General features: G+C 42.5%; 1 long non-coding RNA gene across 1 annotated transcript; it reads left to right on the top strand.

Annotated features, from left to right (window-relative positions):
- Positions 1–11993: 11993 nt before the first annotated feature.
- LOC309699356 lies at positions 11994–16780 on the top strand. Its single transcript, XR_014274308.1, has 2 exons — positions 11994–13091; positions 15431–16780. It is a non-coding gene; the product is annotated as an uncharacterized lncRNA (long non-coding RNA).
- Positions 16781–19245: the final 2465 nt, after the last annotated feature.

Raw genomic sequence — 19245 nt, 5'->3', positions numbered from 1 at the left:
TGGCCCCAACTGACCGAGTGCTCAGTGAATACCTCAGGCAGCAGAAACCCAAGAAAGAGGAGGGAGACGAGGAACCATCATGGAAGGACAGGCCCCTGCACGGTATGTACCACCGGCAGATAGAGGAGGTGGCTGATATCCAGAAATCCTACCAGTGGCTGGACAAAGCTGGACTGAAAGACAGCACAGAGGCACTAATCATGGCAGCACAAGAACAAGCTCAAGGCTGAGGTCTATCACACCAGGCAAGACCCCAGGTGCAGGCTGTGTAAAGATGCCCCAGAGACAATCCAGCACATAACAGCAGGGTGCAAGATGCTAGCAGGCAAGGCATACATGGAACGCCATAACCAAGTGGCCGGCATAGTGTACAGGAACATCTGTGCCGAGTATAACCTAGAAGTCCCGAGGTCAAAATGGGAGATGCCCCCAAGGGTGGTGGAGAATGACCGAGCTAAGATCCTGTGGGACTTCCCGATACAGACGGACAAAATGGTGGTGGCTAACCAACCGGACATAGTGGTGGTAGACAAACAGAAGAAGGCGGCCGTAGTGATCGATGTAGCGGTTCCGAATGACAGCAATATCAGGAAGAAGGAACACGAGAAGCTGGAGAAATACCAAGGGCTCAGAGAAGAGCTCGAGAGGATGTGGAGGGTGAAGGTAACGGTGGTCCCCGTGGTAATCGGAGCACTAGGTGCGGTGACTCACAAGCTAGGCGAGTGGCTCCAGCAGATCCCGGGAATAACATCGGAGATCTCTGTCCAGAAGAGCGCAGTCCTGGGAACAGCTAAGATACTGCGCAGGACCCTCAAGCTCCCAGGCCTCTGGTAGAGGACCCGAGCTTGAAGGATAAACCGCCCGCAGGGGCGTGCTGGGTGTTTTTTTATATATATATATATATATATATATATATATATATATATAAATAAATTGTTGTGATTTATCATTTCCTAACATGTCTTTTTTGTCTTTTGAAATGTGTATTAACATTGGAAACGCTTCAACAAAACATACGAAAAATATTTTCACCATCTCCCATTGTCTTATCAATTAAGCTGTGACTCATCCACATCCACTATGATTAAAACAGGCTATCATTCACACGAAACTGCTGGAGATGCAAATCAAGATGCTCAGAGGATAATGAGAGAAGAAAAGGGAAGATATGGGGGGGGTAAGTTTTTCCAACCATATCTGATTGGAATGATCACCAGCTGCTGAGCGAGATGGTAAAATGTTGCACCCGTGCCAAGTCGCTGTTGCCTTCGATATTGACACTCTGCCCTGCAGTCTCTCTCAATTAGTCATTGATGGTGCGCGGCTTTTTAGGATTACAGGGTGTGTCTTTGTGTCACTACTTGCAACTTTGTTTTTCCTTTTTAGGAAGCTTTTATATTCAATTAGACATGCTAACAATACACAACTTGTTGCTCTTTCACCGAAACAGAAAATGTAGTTCTATGCCAGTGTTTGGTGGGAAAAAACGGCACGAGACGAGCTTGTTTCTCTCGCGCATACTCTGATGGAAAACTTGCCAAAACGTCATATTCTGAAAATCAGCAATCAGCTGCTTCCTGGTAAGAGCTGCAGAAGTCTTTGATGCTGCCGTCTCTGGTATTGTCTTGTCCTAATCTTTTGTGTACCTCTCTTTGAAATAAGTGGTACAAAATAGCCCTTTTGTTGAATTTCTGAAAAATTTAAAATGCGCCCGCAGTAGCACTGTATGTTGTCACAGTCTGTTCGCTCAGTGTAGAGCTAATTTTTGATCCAGTGTGGCATACATGCAGCACTACACTCTCTCACACCCCATATGTGTCTTTAATGATAATACAAAACAAGGCTCCCTGCGGTGCAAGTCTTTGGAGATGCTCAGGCTTCAGTTGTCAGGGATGCAAAAGAAACTATAGGAGGAGGAACACACACACACACACTCTCAAACACACTGATTGGAAGCCTTTTTCACACTGCATGTCAGTTTGGTTTATGTAATCCGCAATACCCAGAACGGCTCAGGAGCAGTGGCTGCTGGCAGCGTACATTAGATGACACACTTTCACTTTCAGGAGGGGCTCCAGACTGTGCGGAAAACATGTGAGGCCTAGATACAGAGATAGAATCAAAGAAGAAAGCAGCACGACGTCCGTGAAGTCTCTCAGTTGGTAAAATCTGTAACAACCAGCACCAACTCTTCCTTCACTTCAGCAGCCGTTCGTGCAGCGTTGTAGCAATATTTGCTTGGTCGTCTCATTTTCATTATCCTCGAATTCGGCTTAGGAGAGAGAAACTTGGAAAGTAATTAACTTTCCCAAATTTTAATGCTACAGAAGTACAAAAGCGTTAATGCAGCTGTTCAAAGACTTAATGCAATTTACTGTGCAGAAAATCAAGGCGAGCCGTCTTCAAATAAAAGTTAATGTGAGTGTTTAAAAAGAGTCTTATGAGAACACACAGAACAAGGAAACAAATGTTTGATGATACGTTTCTAAATACTTCCTGGGTCGAATTCACCAGTGTGCCTCAATTTAAAGCCGTTTCCAGCCTACTTCAATGTAAGGATCAAACTCCTCTAATCCACGTCTGTGAAATCGGCCAATACAGCATCAAAGGCAGAGTACTTGTTGCTTATTGGGCTTTAATCACCCCTACTGTTTTCCAGTAGAATTGGACTAGACCAAAAACTCGCTCAAGGAATATTTTAGTAATCTTGGCTTTTCCAAATGCAATGAAGTTTTGTGTGTGCGATGCAGTGATTTCAATCCAAGATTTACACACACAGCCAAGGCCTTCCTGGAGTTAATTGATAATTTACCAAACTTTCATTTTCCCACTGAACAATTTTTATGATCTAATTCTCAGTCTCAACTGTTTGAACATAAGTATAAATCATTAAAACCAGTAAAAGGGAATATTTGACTTTAATCATGAGCCACAGTTTTTCAATTATTGTCACAGTCGGAGCGAAGCTGTAAATTAGCAGACCAAAAAAAAGACATGAGTGGACTAGGCATTCGCAATGAGTCACTTGTCACTTACACAGCTGATTCTGATCAACGATGCTCTGTTGCAGAGTGACAACAGGTGGTTTTTCTTTTCAACCATGATCGTCATGTTGAAGCTGTTCTTGATTTGATGCATCTGGAGGTTTTATCCATGGTGGCAGAGAGGGACACCCCCCCCCCATGTTTAAGGCTGACATATCTAAACTGTTTGGTAAATTGCCATGAAATTGGTTCTAGATATAATTGATGAATACTAATGACTTTGGTGATCACTTGATTTTTCCTGTCACCAGCAGGTCAATTTATTTTCACATCTTCTACATGATGGGTACACAAATTAAAGCTTAACTTTTGCTAAAGTTAGCCCTTACTTATAACTCTTGGATATAAACCTTGTAAAATTTTCCTATTTTACAATATAAAATGAAAATTTTAACATCCTAGTCCGAAACCTGCTTTCGGTGTGTATTATCTTTTGGAGCAATTATCCAAAAATTGTACGGCTTGTAACACCTTTTTAGGGGATTGTCATTCAGTTTCTGGTGAGTGAAGATCTAATATCATGTCAGGTACTTATTAATTAGCAGAAATGTGTGTCCGGGCCCTGTACCCATAAGGTCTATCAGTGTAACTTGTTGAACAACCTTGCTAGCATTAGCTGATACAGGTAGCAAGGTTATGATAACAGTGCTAACATAGCTATTTGTTTTACAGCCTGCAATCATGACGTGTGTGGGGTTTTTTATAGGACTTTCCCACTTCAGAAATAAAATCTGATGGTTATCGATTTTGATGTGCAGTCAAATGTGAAAATTTAAATGAGCTGATCGGCTATGCGACCAAGATATTTTATGTTTTGGATTTTAGCCTAGCACAGTGTTTGAATTCTAATCATAAATTATAAGCATATGTTTTTTCATCTGTTTGTAATCACTTCATATGATTATGTTATGGCTTTTTTTCTTTTTCTTTTTATTATGGAACAATTTAAAAAATCTGAAAAAGTCTCTTTATTTATTCAGAAAACAGTCTAGATATATTATGCCATGAATATATGCTAGTGTCATCATCACTTGACTACATTTCTGTCAATGGATGTCACCACAAACACAAATACAAAGGACATATGTATTTGATTGTGAGTGTTTTTTTTAGTCACAGTAGTGCTTTACTTTGCGGCATTATTGATTTCCTGCTTCTCAGACAGAAAAAGGTCAGATTAGAGGTCCAAAGTTTAAATAGAGATAATAATGGACATTTGATCATTACATTTCTTTTTTTAAAACTCTTTGTGCACAGTTTCATCAATACTGAATGGGTAGTTTAGAAATTGGCCATTTGAAAACAGGCACCTATCCTGATTTAGGGCATTTTCCATGGAATTTAGGTGTCAAAATGTAATTAATTAATTTCTGGCTTCAGTTAAGTTATGATCTTACTGTGAATTCTCACCTAGCAACATACCATGAAAACTAGCACCAACCAGCATCATTTTCAGATTCATCCATCCATCCATCCATTTTCTTCTGCTTATCCTTGTCAGGGTTGGGGGTGGGTGGGTCTAGAGCAGAGGTCCCCAATCCCAGTCCACGAGGGCCGGTGTCCCTGCAGGTTTTAGATGTGTCCTTGATCCATCACAGCTGATTTAAATGGATAAATTACCTTCTCAACATGTCTTGAAGTTCTCCAGAGGCCTGGTAATGAGCTAACCATTTTATTCAGGTGTGTTGACCCAGGGTGAGACCTAAAACCTGCAGGGACACCGGTCTTTGTGGACTGGGATTGGGGACCCCTGGTCTAGAGCCTACATTTTCAGTTTCAGTTACTCCAAAATAGCAAAGTTTGACTACACCTATTTCAGAAGTGTTTTGGGCTGTAGATCAGTGCTGTCGGTCTAAAATGTTCATCTCTATTTACTCCGCAGAACTGTCTGCTGTATTTCGCTCTCCTTTGCTCCTCTGACATGGCCGTGAGCCTGGTGAGCAATAAATCTATTATTTTAGAGCCTTCGGTTTCAGCTGTGTGGCCAAATCTAGAGTAAAACACTGCAGTCGTGTGAGGCACATTTAATAACGACGAATTTTGCAGTTTGTTGTTGGCTTTGTAAAACAGCACAATAAAGATCGCATGGGATATTTATGGTGACACTGCAGATGGTTTTAATTATGAGAAGCACTTCCACGGTGGGAAAGAGGAGAACAGCACATATCACACCTGTCGTCTAATAAATGGAGCCTGTCACTCTGTTTCTCTCCCACAGCAGAGTGACGTGGGAGAGCCTAAAAAAAATAAACAGGTGTTATTTATAATGTAAATAACTCTACACTATACTTTGGTTCCTTTTTGTGCTCATTTTCTATGTTGAAGTCAACCCCTTCCGACTTTAGCGGAGTTGCTTCGTGCTGTTTTCTTTCCTGCTGGATGCCATGTTGAAGCCTGTCTAAGAGCAAATCATACTGAACAAAAAATGATGTTATTTTGCTAAAAGAGAACATCAGAGTCATATCAATTCACACGCCGGCAGACTGTGATTTTTCACAGCCTCCCCCAACATAGCCTACATGGACAGAATACCTCTTTAATGTGTTCCTACGAGATAAAATGCTTCCACAGGCGATTAACCATTCCACCCCACTCCCATTCATTTCACTTCATCAGATTACTTGATTGCTTGCTAAATGGACTGCCTCTCTCCTCCAGGAAAATACACTGTATGTATTTCCTTTGGACAAAGTGACAGAGGGTTGATTTATTTTCCCTCGCATACTGTGCTTTTAGGCATTTCATCAGTCTTAGTTCAGTTCAGTCAACTGAACTTCAGGTTTGAGCCGCGGGTTTATATAATTCCAAGAGATATTTTATATGTAGGTCCACACAGTGGCCCTGAGCTGTTTTTGGAGTTTCAGGCTGTGAATAGTGAAATTTTTGAACTGTCTCTACTTTATAAAGTATAAATGAATTAAACAGGGATTTGTACTTTTCTTCCAATCCAATAGTTGTTCTTCTACATTGTGGTTCAAACCCCACGGCGACACAAACACGAAGCACAGGGTAATGAATACCACTCATATATATGACCATGAAATCCAAGACTGGAAGTATGAGGAAGCAGCTGGTCGAGAGGCAACAAAATCCAGCTCAAAATAAAGCTCATTAATAATGAGGTTCTATCTGTTATGTAAGTTAAATCTGTATAAAAAAACAAAAACAAAAAAAGGTAAGTTGCAGTTGTGTGTGCGAGTTAGTGAGCTTCAGAGGATCTGGTGAGCAGATTTTGTTATCACTTAAAAGACCCAGGCCAGCTGTTTCCTCCTCCTCCTCCTCAAAAAAAAAAAAAGTGTACTTATTCCAAAAATATCAAACTAATTCAGCATGTAGCACACTCAAAGGAAAATGGATTATCTCTCTCTGAGCCAGACCATTAACGACCTAGGTGCAAGGCTATTGATATAATGTAACTCGTAGACTTGTGAAATTATGTGAATACAGCGCTGCTCAGAAAAAGGCCGGACAAGATCCCCCCGTTTAACGCTGTGCTCTCATTGTGTTCCCGAGAGATGAAATAAGTCTTACGCCTTGACGTGCTCCTGAATCCAAGTGCTAAAGACACTGACATTGCTTTTCACAGTGTATGATTAAATTGAATTCTGCCTTCTCTTGAGGCGCTTTTTCACTTAAGGTGGGGGGTGGGGGGGTGGGGGGGAGGTTAGTGATGCAGGTCAAATGAACAGATCCCTTGCTGTCTGGGTTTATTCATGTGTGAATTTAACGCCTCATCACTTTGCAGAGGCTGCGTCAGCTGTGTAAGCTAATTGTGATTGTCTATCACATGTGGAACACACACGCAAACACGAGCATGCATGAGTGTGTGTTTGTGTGCCGACTGCAGCCTGACACGCTGGTCTCAGAAACGTGTTATCCGTGTTATGTTTTACTCAGCGGTCTGCTTGAGATGCGGTATTACCAGATTTAGGGCATATTCTGAGTGAAAATGTATTTTACTCGCAGGGAATTAATTATTGTAGTCTATTAATCTTATCTGTTGGTGCAGAGGCAATGGATAAAAACTGAGTAGGAACAAAAAAAGAAAGAAGTAGGAGCAGTCAAGCTCCAAGCTGGGAGATGGCTAATGTTCTTTAAAGGGAGAAGCAGCACTTAGAGTTCTTTAGCAGCCACCAAGTCTGGGAGGAGGGGAAAAGGAAGAAAAAAAACTATCTCTACTTCTGCATAATTCATTGCTGATGTGGTGATGATGTGCTCGGTCAGACAGACAACCAACATACCCTGGCAATGGAAATGTAACTTAGATTGATACAGCACACACGGTGTTAATCATTTAAATCATTGAGCTGATTAATCAGATGTCTCAATGTGGTTATTCTCCCATAAATGATGCTTTTTTTTGTGAGTATCCTTTCTAAATGAAGCAGTTTTTAGTTATTTAGTTATTCCCCCCCCACTAAAACTCCTTCTGCAGCTCTTCCATCATTTATGCGGTCATTTCTCTTGAAGTCCTAACATTTTAACATGCTCTTTTCTGTTAATAAGGGGCTTTCAATCTCATGATCCTCAAGTATGATCTGGCACAGATTATGAATGCAGCTTGCTGACAAAGTTTAGTATCCAAGCGCCAAAAAACAATGCCCATGTGTGTGCATCCATCATTACATACAGACTGTGGTTTTCAGCAGCTTTTCAAGCAGTTTGATTTATTTATTTATTTTTACAAAGGCAAGAAAAAGGCTGCATCACGGATGTGCAGCTGAAAAATCTGGAGCAATGCAAGGCTGGTGTAGCTCAGTTGGTTGAGCTGGTAGGCCTGTTTTTCTTCTCTCTTTTTCTCCCACTTTTCCTGTCTAATCTATTACCAGGACAGCGAAAGGGTTGAAATCCAATATATATGAATGGGTTTGAACCCTGACACCTCATAGCAGAGATGCGCCTCACAATTTCATAAATGGCACCGTACGTGAATATAAGAGTGTTTCAAAGGCCTTCTGTGCTTCTGAACTCGGCTGCATACAGATAGCACTGGTTGTAGACTCTTACCTATAGACTATAAAGGATGCTGATCTTAACACATGGAACCAGTGTGTTTGGCAGCAAAGCATTATGGGTGCAGAGTTCCATGAATGCCAAAACAGGGGGGTGCTCTGTCAGTGAGCCAAGTCACTGACCTTTCCAGCGTGCTGATCGATAAGGCTTAGCAATGCAGGGCTCCGGAATCCTCTCAGCAGAGAGACAAGAAGCAGGAGGCTCCCACTGTCAGATGATGGCTAATTGCCTTTGGTTGCTAACCTCACCTGTTCCTGCTTGGTGGGGGTCTCCATGGTATGACAGAGCCCCCCCTCCTGCCTCCTGGGTCCTTCTGTGGAGCGTGGGTCCCCAAATCGTGGGGGAAGTTCAAAGCATATCTGCTGGGTAACGTAAGATGGCATACATGGTGTAGATACTTTACACAAGCTCTTTACAATACAAGGATAGTAAGTAGTAACCATAATGTACTTTTTATACTTTTGAGTCGAATAAGCCTTGTGTAAATACTGTGCTGAGAAATAATGTGTGTTATTAAAGGGAACACAATCTCGCTGGATAGGAACATTTTGTACGTTCTTTTCACCCTTGAAAGCTAAACTACAAGTGTAGTGCAGAGGACGCAGCTCTTTATAAATGCCCAGTTCAGTACTCCAAAGTGACAGGTGAGCAATGCTCAGCGGGTAGTGGTATGTAAATGGTGCATGTAGGACCGCGCTCATTGAGCCCCGCATGCTGGTAATGAGCCTGCAGACATGTGGAGGAGTGGCAGCGAGCAGGGCCAACTCCTCTTACTGCCTAACTCTGCTTTCATTGCCCTGCTTTCATCAAGCTCAAGTGTCATAGCTATTAGACCTTTGTGCAATGTTGAAGGGGGGGAAGCTGAATGTGCCAGCACGGTTGGCTAGGTTACTTCCAAACTGCTTCCCACAGCAGCTCTTTGATTAACTACTCAAAATGATGATTAGCCTGAAGCATTTTGATTTCTTAAACATATTGCATGAATAAACGCGGTCCCTTTTAGTTTAACGTCTTGTGTGTCGCTTTGCCGATAAATCCCTCGAATGCGACACTATCAGTCCATGTTGCAGATTCTGAAGCGGTAATTCTGCACCAGATAACACAATGACAACTGCCTTCCACCGTGCACATGTGTAAACGAAACATCTGAAATGAAGTCTTTTTCTCAGGATGAGAACGATAAAAGGTTTCACTTCTTACATAATTGATTGTACAAGCGAGTGGAATCCACTTTCATGAGTCACCGCCTTATGTAAAACACGTGAACACACATTTTAATTCTTCTTCTGTTCTTTAAAGTCATCACTTTTGTTGTTCTGCTTTAAACCTTTAATGCTATTTGCCCTCAGATTTTTAAATCTGCGCCAGGGCTATTGCAGGGCACCTAGTCACATCTGTCTCTGGTCCTTGCAGATCCCAAACAAAGTCTCAGTAGACGTCAATGTTGTAAACAGGAAGTGTATTCCTTTCTCTACTAGGAAAGTTTCATGATGCAAACACACGCAAGATGTTAAATGGGGACACACAGTCTATTGAGTGAACACAGAGGAAGACTACGGAGCTCCTGCCAGAGAGTAGCCAGTGAGTGAGTGGCAGGTGGCCTGGCCCCAGGGACTCCTAATGAAGAGTCTGCCTGCCTGCTTATCGATCCAGCCACATCATCTGATCTGATGCCATCTTGACTGGCAGAATAGGGATGGCCTTAATGGGCACCTGGGGCCAGACAAACAGAAAACAACGTGCCTGTAATGTTCAGATTTTGATATGTGTTGGAGGATCGTGCGTTTACTTCCTTTGTGACTTGCTGTGGTGGCGGAAACTACTACGGAGCACTTGGAGACGTGCTTATTTGAGTGGGTGCTGTATTATATGAGTCACTTTCTTCAATGTTAAACCGCTTTCTCATCTTTTGTTGCAGCAACATAAAAAGACGAGGCAGCGGAGACAACAGCTGTCCACTGCCTGTCACACTGCAAGAATGCATTCCTTATCTACTGTCCGGCATAATCACACACGCTGTGACTGTGTAGCCACGTTTCCATCACTTCAAAGGGCATCACATCAAATTACATTATTTTTAAATTTCTTTTGCAGGCTTACTGTAACGCTGTCTCTAATGACTGTTAATAATCTCAACCCGTACCCTAACCTTAAACCACGTCTTCCTGAAAAAACTGATGATTTATGTTGTGGGAATAGTTTTTGTACCCCAGAGGAAGGTGGGTACCCACAATGTGACTGTGTGTACAGATTTATGTCATGTTCAGACCCCCAACACCCCCCACCCACCCCCGCCTCCACCGTCGCCACCACATGCACACATACACACACCTCTGCCATCACAGATGCTCCTTCAGGCTCATTATTTCTGGGACTGTCACTGTGTGGCATGCTGTGTTGGTTGGGTAATGCATCTTAAGCCTCAGCTATCAAATATGAATGAAGCGCTGACTTCCTCATCTATCTTTCATGGATTTCATTTGTTAAGCTATTTGCCTGCGAAAATATTTTTGGATGTTCCCTTACTGTTGTGAATAATGTGCTCGAACAGCAGCGGCCACTCTATTAGTGAACTGAACGTAATGTCCCGGGTTATGTGATCGTGTATATAGTTAAAACCTTTGCGTACATGTCTCTTCATCACTGATGAACATCACTGATTTTAACTATCACTGATAGGTAAAATGTTCATCAGCCTTTTTGCGTGGCGTCATGATTAAGACTACATAATATACAATAGTTTAATGTGCTGGAGAGTGTAAGTGAACAATTTACTCTGTCTGTGAGCTTGTCCCTTTTACTTATGCTGAGTGAGTTAGTTTGTGTCTCTTTATGCAATAGTAGGCTGCCTGTGCATGCATTTGTGCATGTGCCTTTGTACACCTTCTTGTCACTTACCATGCATTAGTGAGAGGGTGAATGAACTCAAATGTTTTATGTGCATACTGTTGTTAAACATGTTTGCATATCAGCTTACAGTGCTTTCGTGTTAAAGGGGAGTATCGTTCAGCATGTATTATGTATTTTCACTGGCTCACGACAAATGTGCCATGATATAATGCATGTGCATCGAATATAATGCATGTAATAAAATTCATTGTCCATCCATCCATCCATTCGCATCCGCTTATCCTTTTCAGGGTCGCGGGGGGCGCTGGAGCCTATCCCAGCCGTCATAGGGCGAGAGGCGGGGTACACCCTGGACAGGTCGCCAGTCTGTTGCAGGGCCAACACACAGAGACAGACAACCATTCGCACTCACATTCACTCGCACATTCACACCTATGGGCAATACAATTCATTGTATTATATATAATAAACTTTATTTAATGAGCACCTTTCAAAAACGAAGTTTGTGTTTCGCAAGCTGAGATGGGAAACAGCAAATAAAATATTTAAGAGGAGATAAAGGTGAAACAACATTGGCTACAGGTGCGGTATACATTTTAGGACATCGCCAGGTCTCAAGAAAAAATTTGTCAGGTGTCAGACAAAAAATTGTCAGGTCTCAGTTCTCAAGAAAAAACATTGGACATTGGAATGCCCAGTGCAGTAGCAAATCGCTCGTGCTTCACTGCACAAGCTGGACCCACAGAGTCTGCTAAGGTTTGTCACAGCCATATTACATCTGATATTTATATAAACCCATTTAGAGTGAGGTCCATGTAAATTTACCATTCTCTATTTGTTTATCTTCTGACAGCGTAAGATTACAAGTGTTCTCCAAAGCTTCCTTTGCCTGTTAGACGTGTGAATGCTGCAGACCATCAGGGAGTGTACGGTCCATCAAGCCCACAGAACAGAGCCGGACTGGAATTTGTCAGTTCATGAACTGATGGCATTCATTTCAATCCTGTTTGTAAGAGCAATCATGTGTCCTGTTGGTGCCATTGTGGATTGCTGGTCATAAAGATATCTGGTGCCAGTAATCAAAGAGACAATGCCCCAAGATAGATTCATTTCAATTATGCAACACCTTCGATTTGATGACAAGGACACGCGGGCAGAACAGGTGAAAACAGATAAATTTGCGGTGATCTCCGACATCTGGACACGCTTCAACAAGAACTGTGCTAAGAGTTTCACTCCAGGAGAACACATGACCATAGATGAACAGCTGTTCCCTACCAAGGTTTGTTGTCCATTCACACAGTATATCGCAACCAAGCCAGACAAATTTGGGATCAAGAACGTGGTCATGAAACTGATGGAGCCGTTTTTGGATGATGGGAGAAACGTCACAACAGACAATTTCTTTACTTCACTGTCACTGTCGCACAGACTGCTGCAGCGCAAAACGCCGTTATGGGGCACGGTGAATAAAGTCTGGCATGAACTTACTCAACTTGTGCGGTGAATGCCTACATTTTGTACAAGGCATGTACAGGGTGGACAGGCAAAAGAAGATTGTTTCTGAGTCTTCTAGCTCAGGAACTTTGTTGCCGATTCATGTAGCACAAGGAAATATTAGCACAGACGCATGCTGCTGAAGCTGCTGCAGCTGCTGTGCCAGGGACTGTAAAGACAACGCAGTGCCAGTGGAATTTACGCAAATTTGCGCAGGGCTAGTAAATCTAGTAGTAGGGACTCGCACCAGGGAAAAAAAGGCTCAGTAATTCTAGTGTTAAGGTGTGAAACAGCTGTGTACTGCCTTTTGTTCCTGGAGAAGGTATTTAACTGAGAGCCATGCTAGGCTCAGGGAGACTCTGCTGACCGTCTGTCCCGCAGTCATGCAGGGACTTCATCAAGCTTGGTTGTCTGTTCTTTGTGTGTTTGATTAAAGAATGTTAGCTACCGCTCACCGCTCGTCTGCAGGCTTTATTTAAATGGAAAACTTCCACAACAAAATGGCGTTGTCGACATGATAGTCCATGTGGTCGCTGAACAACGGTTTCGTGGACGGGCTGATCACCCCTGAGGGAAAAGGTACCTTTGTCCTACCAGCTGTTGAAGCAAAGGAAATGGAGGAGTCATGGAGTCGTGTGTTTCAGTTACCACCGAGATCATCAACTTTGAGGGGACTCCTGCAGATGGGTGAGTTGTAGCTAACTTTGTATACAGTCATGAGGAGTTTTTTGTCTGGCCGAGCCGTGAAGTGCTTGCTGCTCCGGAGTTTGAGTCTCTGGGAGGAAAATCCTGGGGTTCGAGCCCCCAGGCTTGTGTTCGGTTCCGGTGTTGTGCAAAGAAAAGCAATCGTCTGCCAGAAAGTAATTACAAAAACACCGGTCCATCACAGGGAACGGTGGTTCGAGTCCATTGTTGATAATCACGTCTGCACAATACAGTGTGCGGAGTGACGGTATTTTAGCACTTTTCTGCCGAGAAGGGAAGAAGGCCATTGCAGGGGACGCTCTGAATGTAAATATGGGATCTAGATCCAGTGGCGGCGGACGTTTCACCCAGCGGCCAGAGATAAAATTCAATATTTGACTGTATGGTAAGAAATGTCAGTGCAAGTATGTTGTGAGATGAAAGAGAATGGTTGTGTGGGAAACGTTGATGTGTGTGTAAAAACACTGAAAAATGGGGTTAAAAATCTTGAAAATTGGGAACAAAAATAAGAAAAGAAAAGAAAAGAGAGGAGAGGAGTGTAGAAATGTGTGTAAAAGTTGCTTCCAACTAGCGGGAGAAGGTGGTACACCAGCTCCCCTAGGGTGGACACACACACACAAAATTAGCAGAATTGTTGATAAAAATAAGCAATAAAATAGGAAGAGGGTTTGGTGTTTTTCAGCGTAGGGCAACTATAATCTCTCTGGGTTTTTAAGAAAAGGGAGTTCAGAACCAGAGAGGGGAGATGTGTTGTTTAAGGAATAAGAAGAATGATCAAAATGTCTCAGTGTGTCACTTGCAGGTGAAGAGCAGACCTGGATCAATTTTCCACGTGCAGCAGTCGGAAGAAAATTATAGGTTAACACCATTAGAAACACTCAAGCCAGGTTTTGGCTGAATTATTTCACAGCTTAACTTCCATGTGTTTGTCACCCTGAGAACACAAGCTCCAAGAATCTCTCCCTGAAGACAAGAAATGCAGTTCCAGAACAACGAGATGGATCTCAAGAGCTCACAGCAGCATCCTGAGCAGTGAAGAAAAGGTCCAGCAGCAGCAGCTGTGCAACACAGCGGCAGCAAGGAGAAAAATGGCATCATCATGACTGGATGGATGGATGTGCATTTCCAACGAGCTGCAACTTCACTGTGTGTAAATGGACCTTTGAAAAGACTGCCTGAGTTGGACATTTCCCAGTTTTGGAGAAAATGGCAAGATGAGACAGTGGAAAACACAGGACAACTGATATGTCTGTGAAGGTTCTCAGTCATCCAGGTCATCGTAGTCAAAGAAGCTTGCAAAGAAAAGCGTCTGGACTTCTTTAAGTTGCTTGAAGACGTTTCACCTCTCATCCGAGAAGCTTCTTCAGTTCTAAGGTCAAATGGTGGAGAGTCCCAGATATAAACCTAGTGGGAGTGACCCCCCACAGAGGGACAAAAGGACCCCCTGATGATCCTCTAATCGCCTGAGCCAAGGTGTGAAATTGGGTGTGGGACCCAATCAGCCAGGGTTTCGGGTGTCTTCAAGCAACTTAAAGAAGTCCAGACGCTTTTCTTTGCAAGCTCCTTTGACAGGACAACTGACTTTCACTGGACTGCTGCAAGGGGGGGAGATGAGATGAGACCACAGTGGAAGGAGCAGGGGAGGACATGGAGGAAGGCTGTTTTAGTGTGGGAAATGAAATTTGGGTTTAGGAAACTGGGAAGAAAAAACGACTGCCTTACGTGGAGAATTGAAAAGTGTCTGGAGCACCGCAAAGAGGAGAGGTACACAAAAATTACACAAACAGAAAAATGCATTAATCCTACTAACACAAACACACATGCAATGAAGCTCATGAAGATCAAACAGTATTTTAAGCATGCATTTCTGTTACCATCATCTTGTCCGGTTCACTTAGCAGGTTAAGAAGTGATACATAGACTAGTGAACTAGTATTATTTTTGGGGAAGGATGATTGAATCATAGCAGGGATGAACAGAATGCTGCAGGGGGGGTCAGATGAGTGGAGACTAATAGATTATTGAGTTTCTTGTTCCTGATGTGTGGGGGAGGTCTTATCATGACACACGTCTGGTTACATGGGAAGAAACTCATCATCTAATAGAATATTGTTGTTGTCTGAGGTGTGACTGGTGGATGAAAATTTTGGGGATTTACTTGGCTGATGCATTTTCTTTTGGTACCACTTTGAACCTGCCAGTTTTGATCTATCATTCTAAGAGAGTACGCTTAGACAAGCCCTAAAACTAGGCCTTCATATTTTTTGATGTTAACAATGCACTGAGATTTTGTGTTTGGCAATTTTCTCTTCTAAAAGCAGGCCTGCAAGATCGGAATCGAAAGCGCTACACAACATGTTGAACAATCGCAAGTGAGCTTCTCCAAAATAAAATGGGCTCGGGAGAAAGCCACTTATTTGGGACGATCAGAAAACAAGTCCCTGCCAAAAAGGATTCACGAGGTAATCCAGTCTAAATTGTTTTTTTTTCTTTTTTGAAATGGCGTCATTGCTGGCAGTAGAAACTTATTGCGTCACGAGAGGTTCTACTGTCAGCAAATAACAAATGGGGACTGACTGGACTGGTCCGGGGAAGCTTTCATTTTTAAATTGCAGAGACCGTGACATGAGGGATATGGAAGGATTGACTGAGGCGCAGATGCAGACCATGACCAGGAGAGAAGGCTTCAAGAGGACCAGTGAGAAGCAGGGACCATCTCCAGGACAACTGACAAACGACAGTGGACTGCACCACTGGGCTTCCAGGAGATTGTCATGAGATTGTGAACAGCAAAACCTTAAAATAAAGTGAAAGAGATTCGGCGTTGAGGAAGACAACTAAGGTGTACGACATGCTCTGCCTTAAATCTTCCGCGGCGTTGGAACAGAAACTGAGGAATGGAGAGAGCGTGCCAAGCTCCAAAGGTGACAGCGCAGAGGGAGATCAGCGTTGGAATTATGACTCTGTAAATGGCACAGACACCAGGAGCCATGACTGTGACTGGGAATGACCACCTCATGCTGTTTCACTTTGCCATGCAAAGTACTTTGACACTCTGGAGAAGGCCTGTCCTCTGTATCATTGTTGTTTCCATTTGCATGTGAGAGCTTAGATTGTGGGGAAGATTAAAGATGAACAAAGGGTGGTGAGAGAACAGTGAAGTGAGGATACACAGTGTGAAACTCCTTTAAGTGAACAATAATGTTGATGTGATAAACAGAATGTCAGGAAAGAAATTCTGGTATTAATGTGATTCTTTGATTTAAGAATCAAAGGGTGGGATTGTATAGGAATTTCTTTTACTTATGTATTAATCACATTATTTTATTGTATGATACCTTGGTGCCACTGGATTTTAACATGTCTGACACTCATACAGTAAGACAAATGGTGGGGGTCTAGTAAGGAAGTTGGGGGAAGCAGACAACTCCACAGGAAGAGTCTTTTGTGTCTTCGAGGACTCTGGGAGGTAGCAAGGGAGTGTGAACCTTAAGGTGTGAAACAGCTGTGTACTGCCTTTTGTTCCTGGAGAAGGTATTTAACTGAGAGCCATGCTAGGCTCAGGGAGACTCTGCTGACCGTCTGTCCCGCAGTCATGCAGGGACTTCATCAAGCTTGGTTGTCTGTTCTCTGTGTGTTTGATTAAAGAATGTTAGCTATCGCTCACCGCTCGTCTGCAGGCTTTATTTAAATGGAAAACTTCCACAACAGGCAAAAAAAAAGCTTTTTGCTCAAAAAAAAGATTTAGAGCAGAAGTTTTTTGCACTGCATTTTAAAATGAAAACATATTGCATTTATTTACAATTAAAGACACACAGAGCAGAAAGTGTGTTACTGTTTTACATCCACAGACACACAAGAAAAGAAGCAGGCAACATGAGGTCAAGTTATGGCAATTTTATTTGTGTGTTTCAGTACATGTATTTAGATTAGAGTTTTTAAAAAACAAACAAACGTCCCAAGAAGAAGGATGGGGTGAAAGAAAGGTGGAGAGAGGGGGAAGAAACTATTGATGTCCTCAAACTCGATGCTGCTGGGTCACTTCTTTCTCAGCAGTCTGCTCCAGAATCCCCTCCTGTCCTCGGCTTGCTTTTCTTTTGCCTTCAGCTCTTTTAAGGTTTTGTTGAGCTGCTCCTCGGCATCTTTAAAATTTTAACTGCAAAATGACCTAATGAAAACAGTACCACATGTGCTGTAGTGAAAGCTGCAGCTGTTTTATTGATAAAGTTAAACACAAAAAAACAAAAGGATTAATCACCCATGTAACTGTGTCACTATATATCAGCATTAACAGGACCTCAGTTTGTATCTCAGACCTGCACAGCTTCCGTTTTAAACACTTGATGTACTCAGCGATGAGCTTCAGTGTTCCTGGTGTTTCTTAAATGAAGCCTCTTTCAGTGGGTCAACAGAACTTCTGGCACAGGACAGCTGTGATGAAAGAAAGGGAAGAAGTTTCTCCAAACCTCTGGACCCAGAAACCCAGCTTGGTCCTGATGGTCTCCCTCACTAGTTTCTCTCCAGGGTGAATGTAGCTGTTATACATAATATGGATTATTATTAAATGAAAAAAACACATTAGACTACACTATTGAAACCTTCTGCTGCTGTTTTTAAAGTTTCCATGTTACCAGGATGTAGACTAGAGATTTAAACAGTTTTAGATCCATTACACTCAGTCTTAAATGTTAAAATCTCAAAGGACAGCATTATATTTTTGATATTAACAGTAACTCTGGGCTTCTGTGGAGTGTGTAGCCGATCTCATCGCTGTCTAAAAATGGATAAAAAAACCCAAAAGAAGTGCTGAATCCTTCAATAACACAGACTATTAGAGTAGCAGCTGTCTGTGTGAAGCACTTGCTGCAGGGTTGCGCCATGAATGTATTCAGCTGCCAACAAAAAGCAGGACTCAGTGCAGGCAACTGCCATGAGTCTGACGATGTTGGGGTGAGACAGTCTCCTAATAAAACAGAAACATCTCCGAATAAAAAACAAAAAAATCACATTTCACCACTGTCGCTAGCTAGAATGAATTAGCCAGACAAAAATAGTACTGATTTGGTTTCGTACAAAACTAGCTTTCCTTCTCTGATATGTAACTTTCACAACATACTGTAACCGCAACTTAATATAAGAAGCAGGGGCAGGGTTGGAATTGTGACATAAAAAACCCCCCAAAGATCACTAAAAGAAATTTAATTTGTAATTCTAAATAAATTCTAAATGCATTTAGGACGTTTTTTTTACTCACTTTATGTCTCTTCTTTTTTTCTGTCCTACAACATAGGTTACAATTACATTAGCATGACCAATTATGCAAATTAGGCAATGACGTCATTTAGCGACTTCTAGCGACTTTTAGGACAGCCAATAGCGATTTTCCTTACTGAGGAGTTGGCAACACTGGTCCCATTTGACAAGCCTCTCACCTCCGGCCTTTAAGCGGCCCTTGTGGACCGTTAAGGCTGTGCACTTTAAGGCTGCAGACCCTGAATTGTGTCGTTAGGAGCCTGAACCGCAGTAAAACTCTGGTGAGGTCAATGACCTTACGCTCTCCCACTGTCACACGTTGATGACGTATTTGGAAATCAATTCGGGTGGGACCAGTGTTGCCAACTCCTCAGTAAGAAAAATCGCTATTGGTTGTCCTAAAAGTCACTAGAAGTCGCTAAATGATGTCATTTCCTAATTTGCATAATTGGTCATGCTAATATAATTGTAACCTACGCTGTTGGAGGGAGAAATAACATCGCGGTAGAGACATAAAGTCAGTAAAAAACGTCTTAAATGCATTTAGAATTTATTTAGAACTACAAATTAAATTTCTTTTAGCAATTATTGTTTTTTTAATGTCACAATTCCAACCCTGCTCCTTTATCCGAGCTTGGACCGGCAAAAGTGACCCGAAACAGGCACTCTGGTGGAGTTATTGTGTGTGTGTAGTTTTAAACTTTGTGGTCCACAAAACAACATAACAGTAAAAGAACTGACTGCGTTACAGTCAGTGCAGGAGCCCTGCCCTGATAGCAGCTGGGGGAGGACTATCCTCCGCCTGTGAGCGCTTTGGCACGGGCGAGGTGCCCACCGCAGCACCCGCTGCTTATTGAGAGTAAGAGCGATACGAGCTTTCATG

Source organism: Aulonocara stuartgranti (genome assembly GCF_965226115.1).
Source record: "Aulonocara stuartgranti genome assembly, chromosome: 22".
Lineage (NCBI taxonomy): Eukaryota > Metazoa > Chordata > Actinopteri > Cichliformes > Cichlidae > Aulonocara > Aulonocara stuartgranti.
Note: the sequence above shows the minus strand (reverse complement) of the source record. Positions and strands in the feature narration are given on the sequence as shown.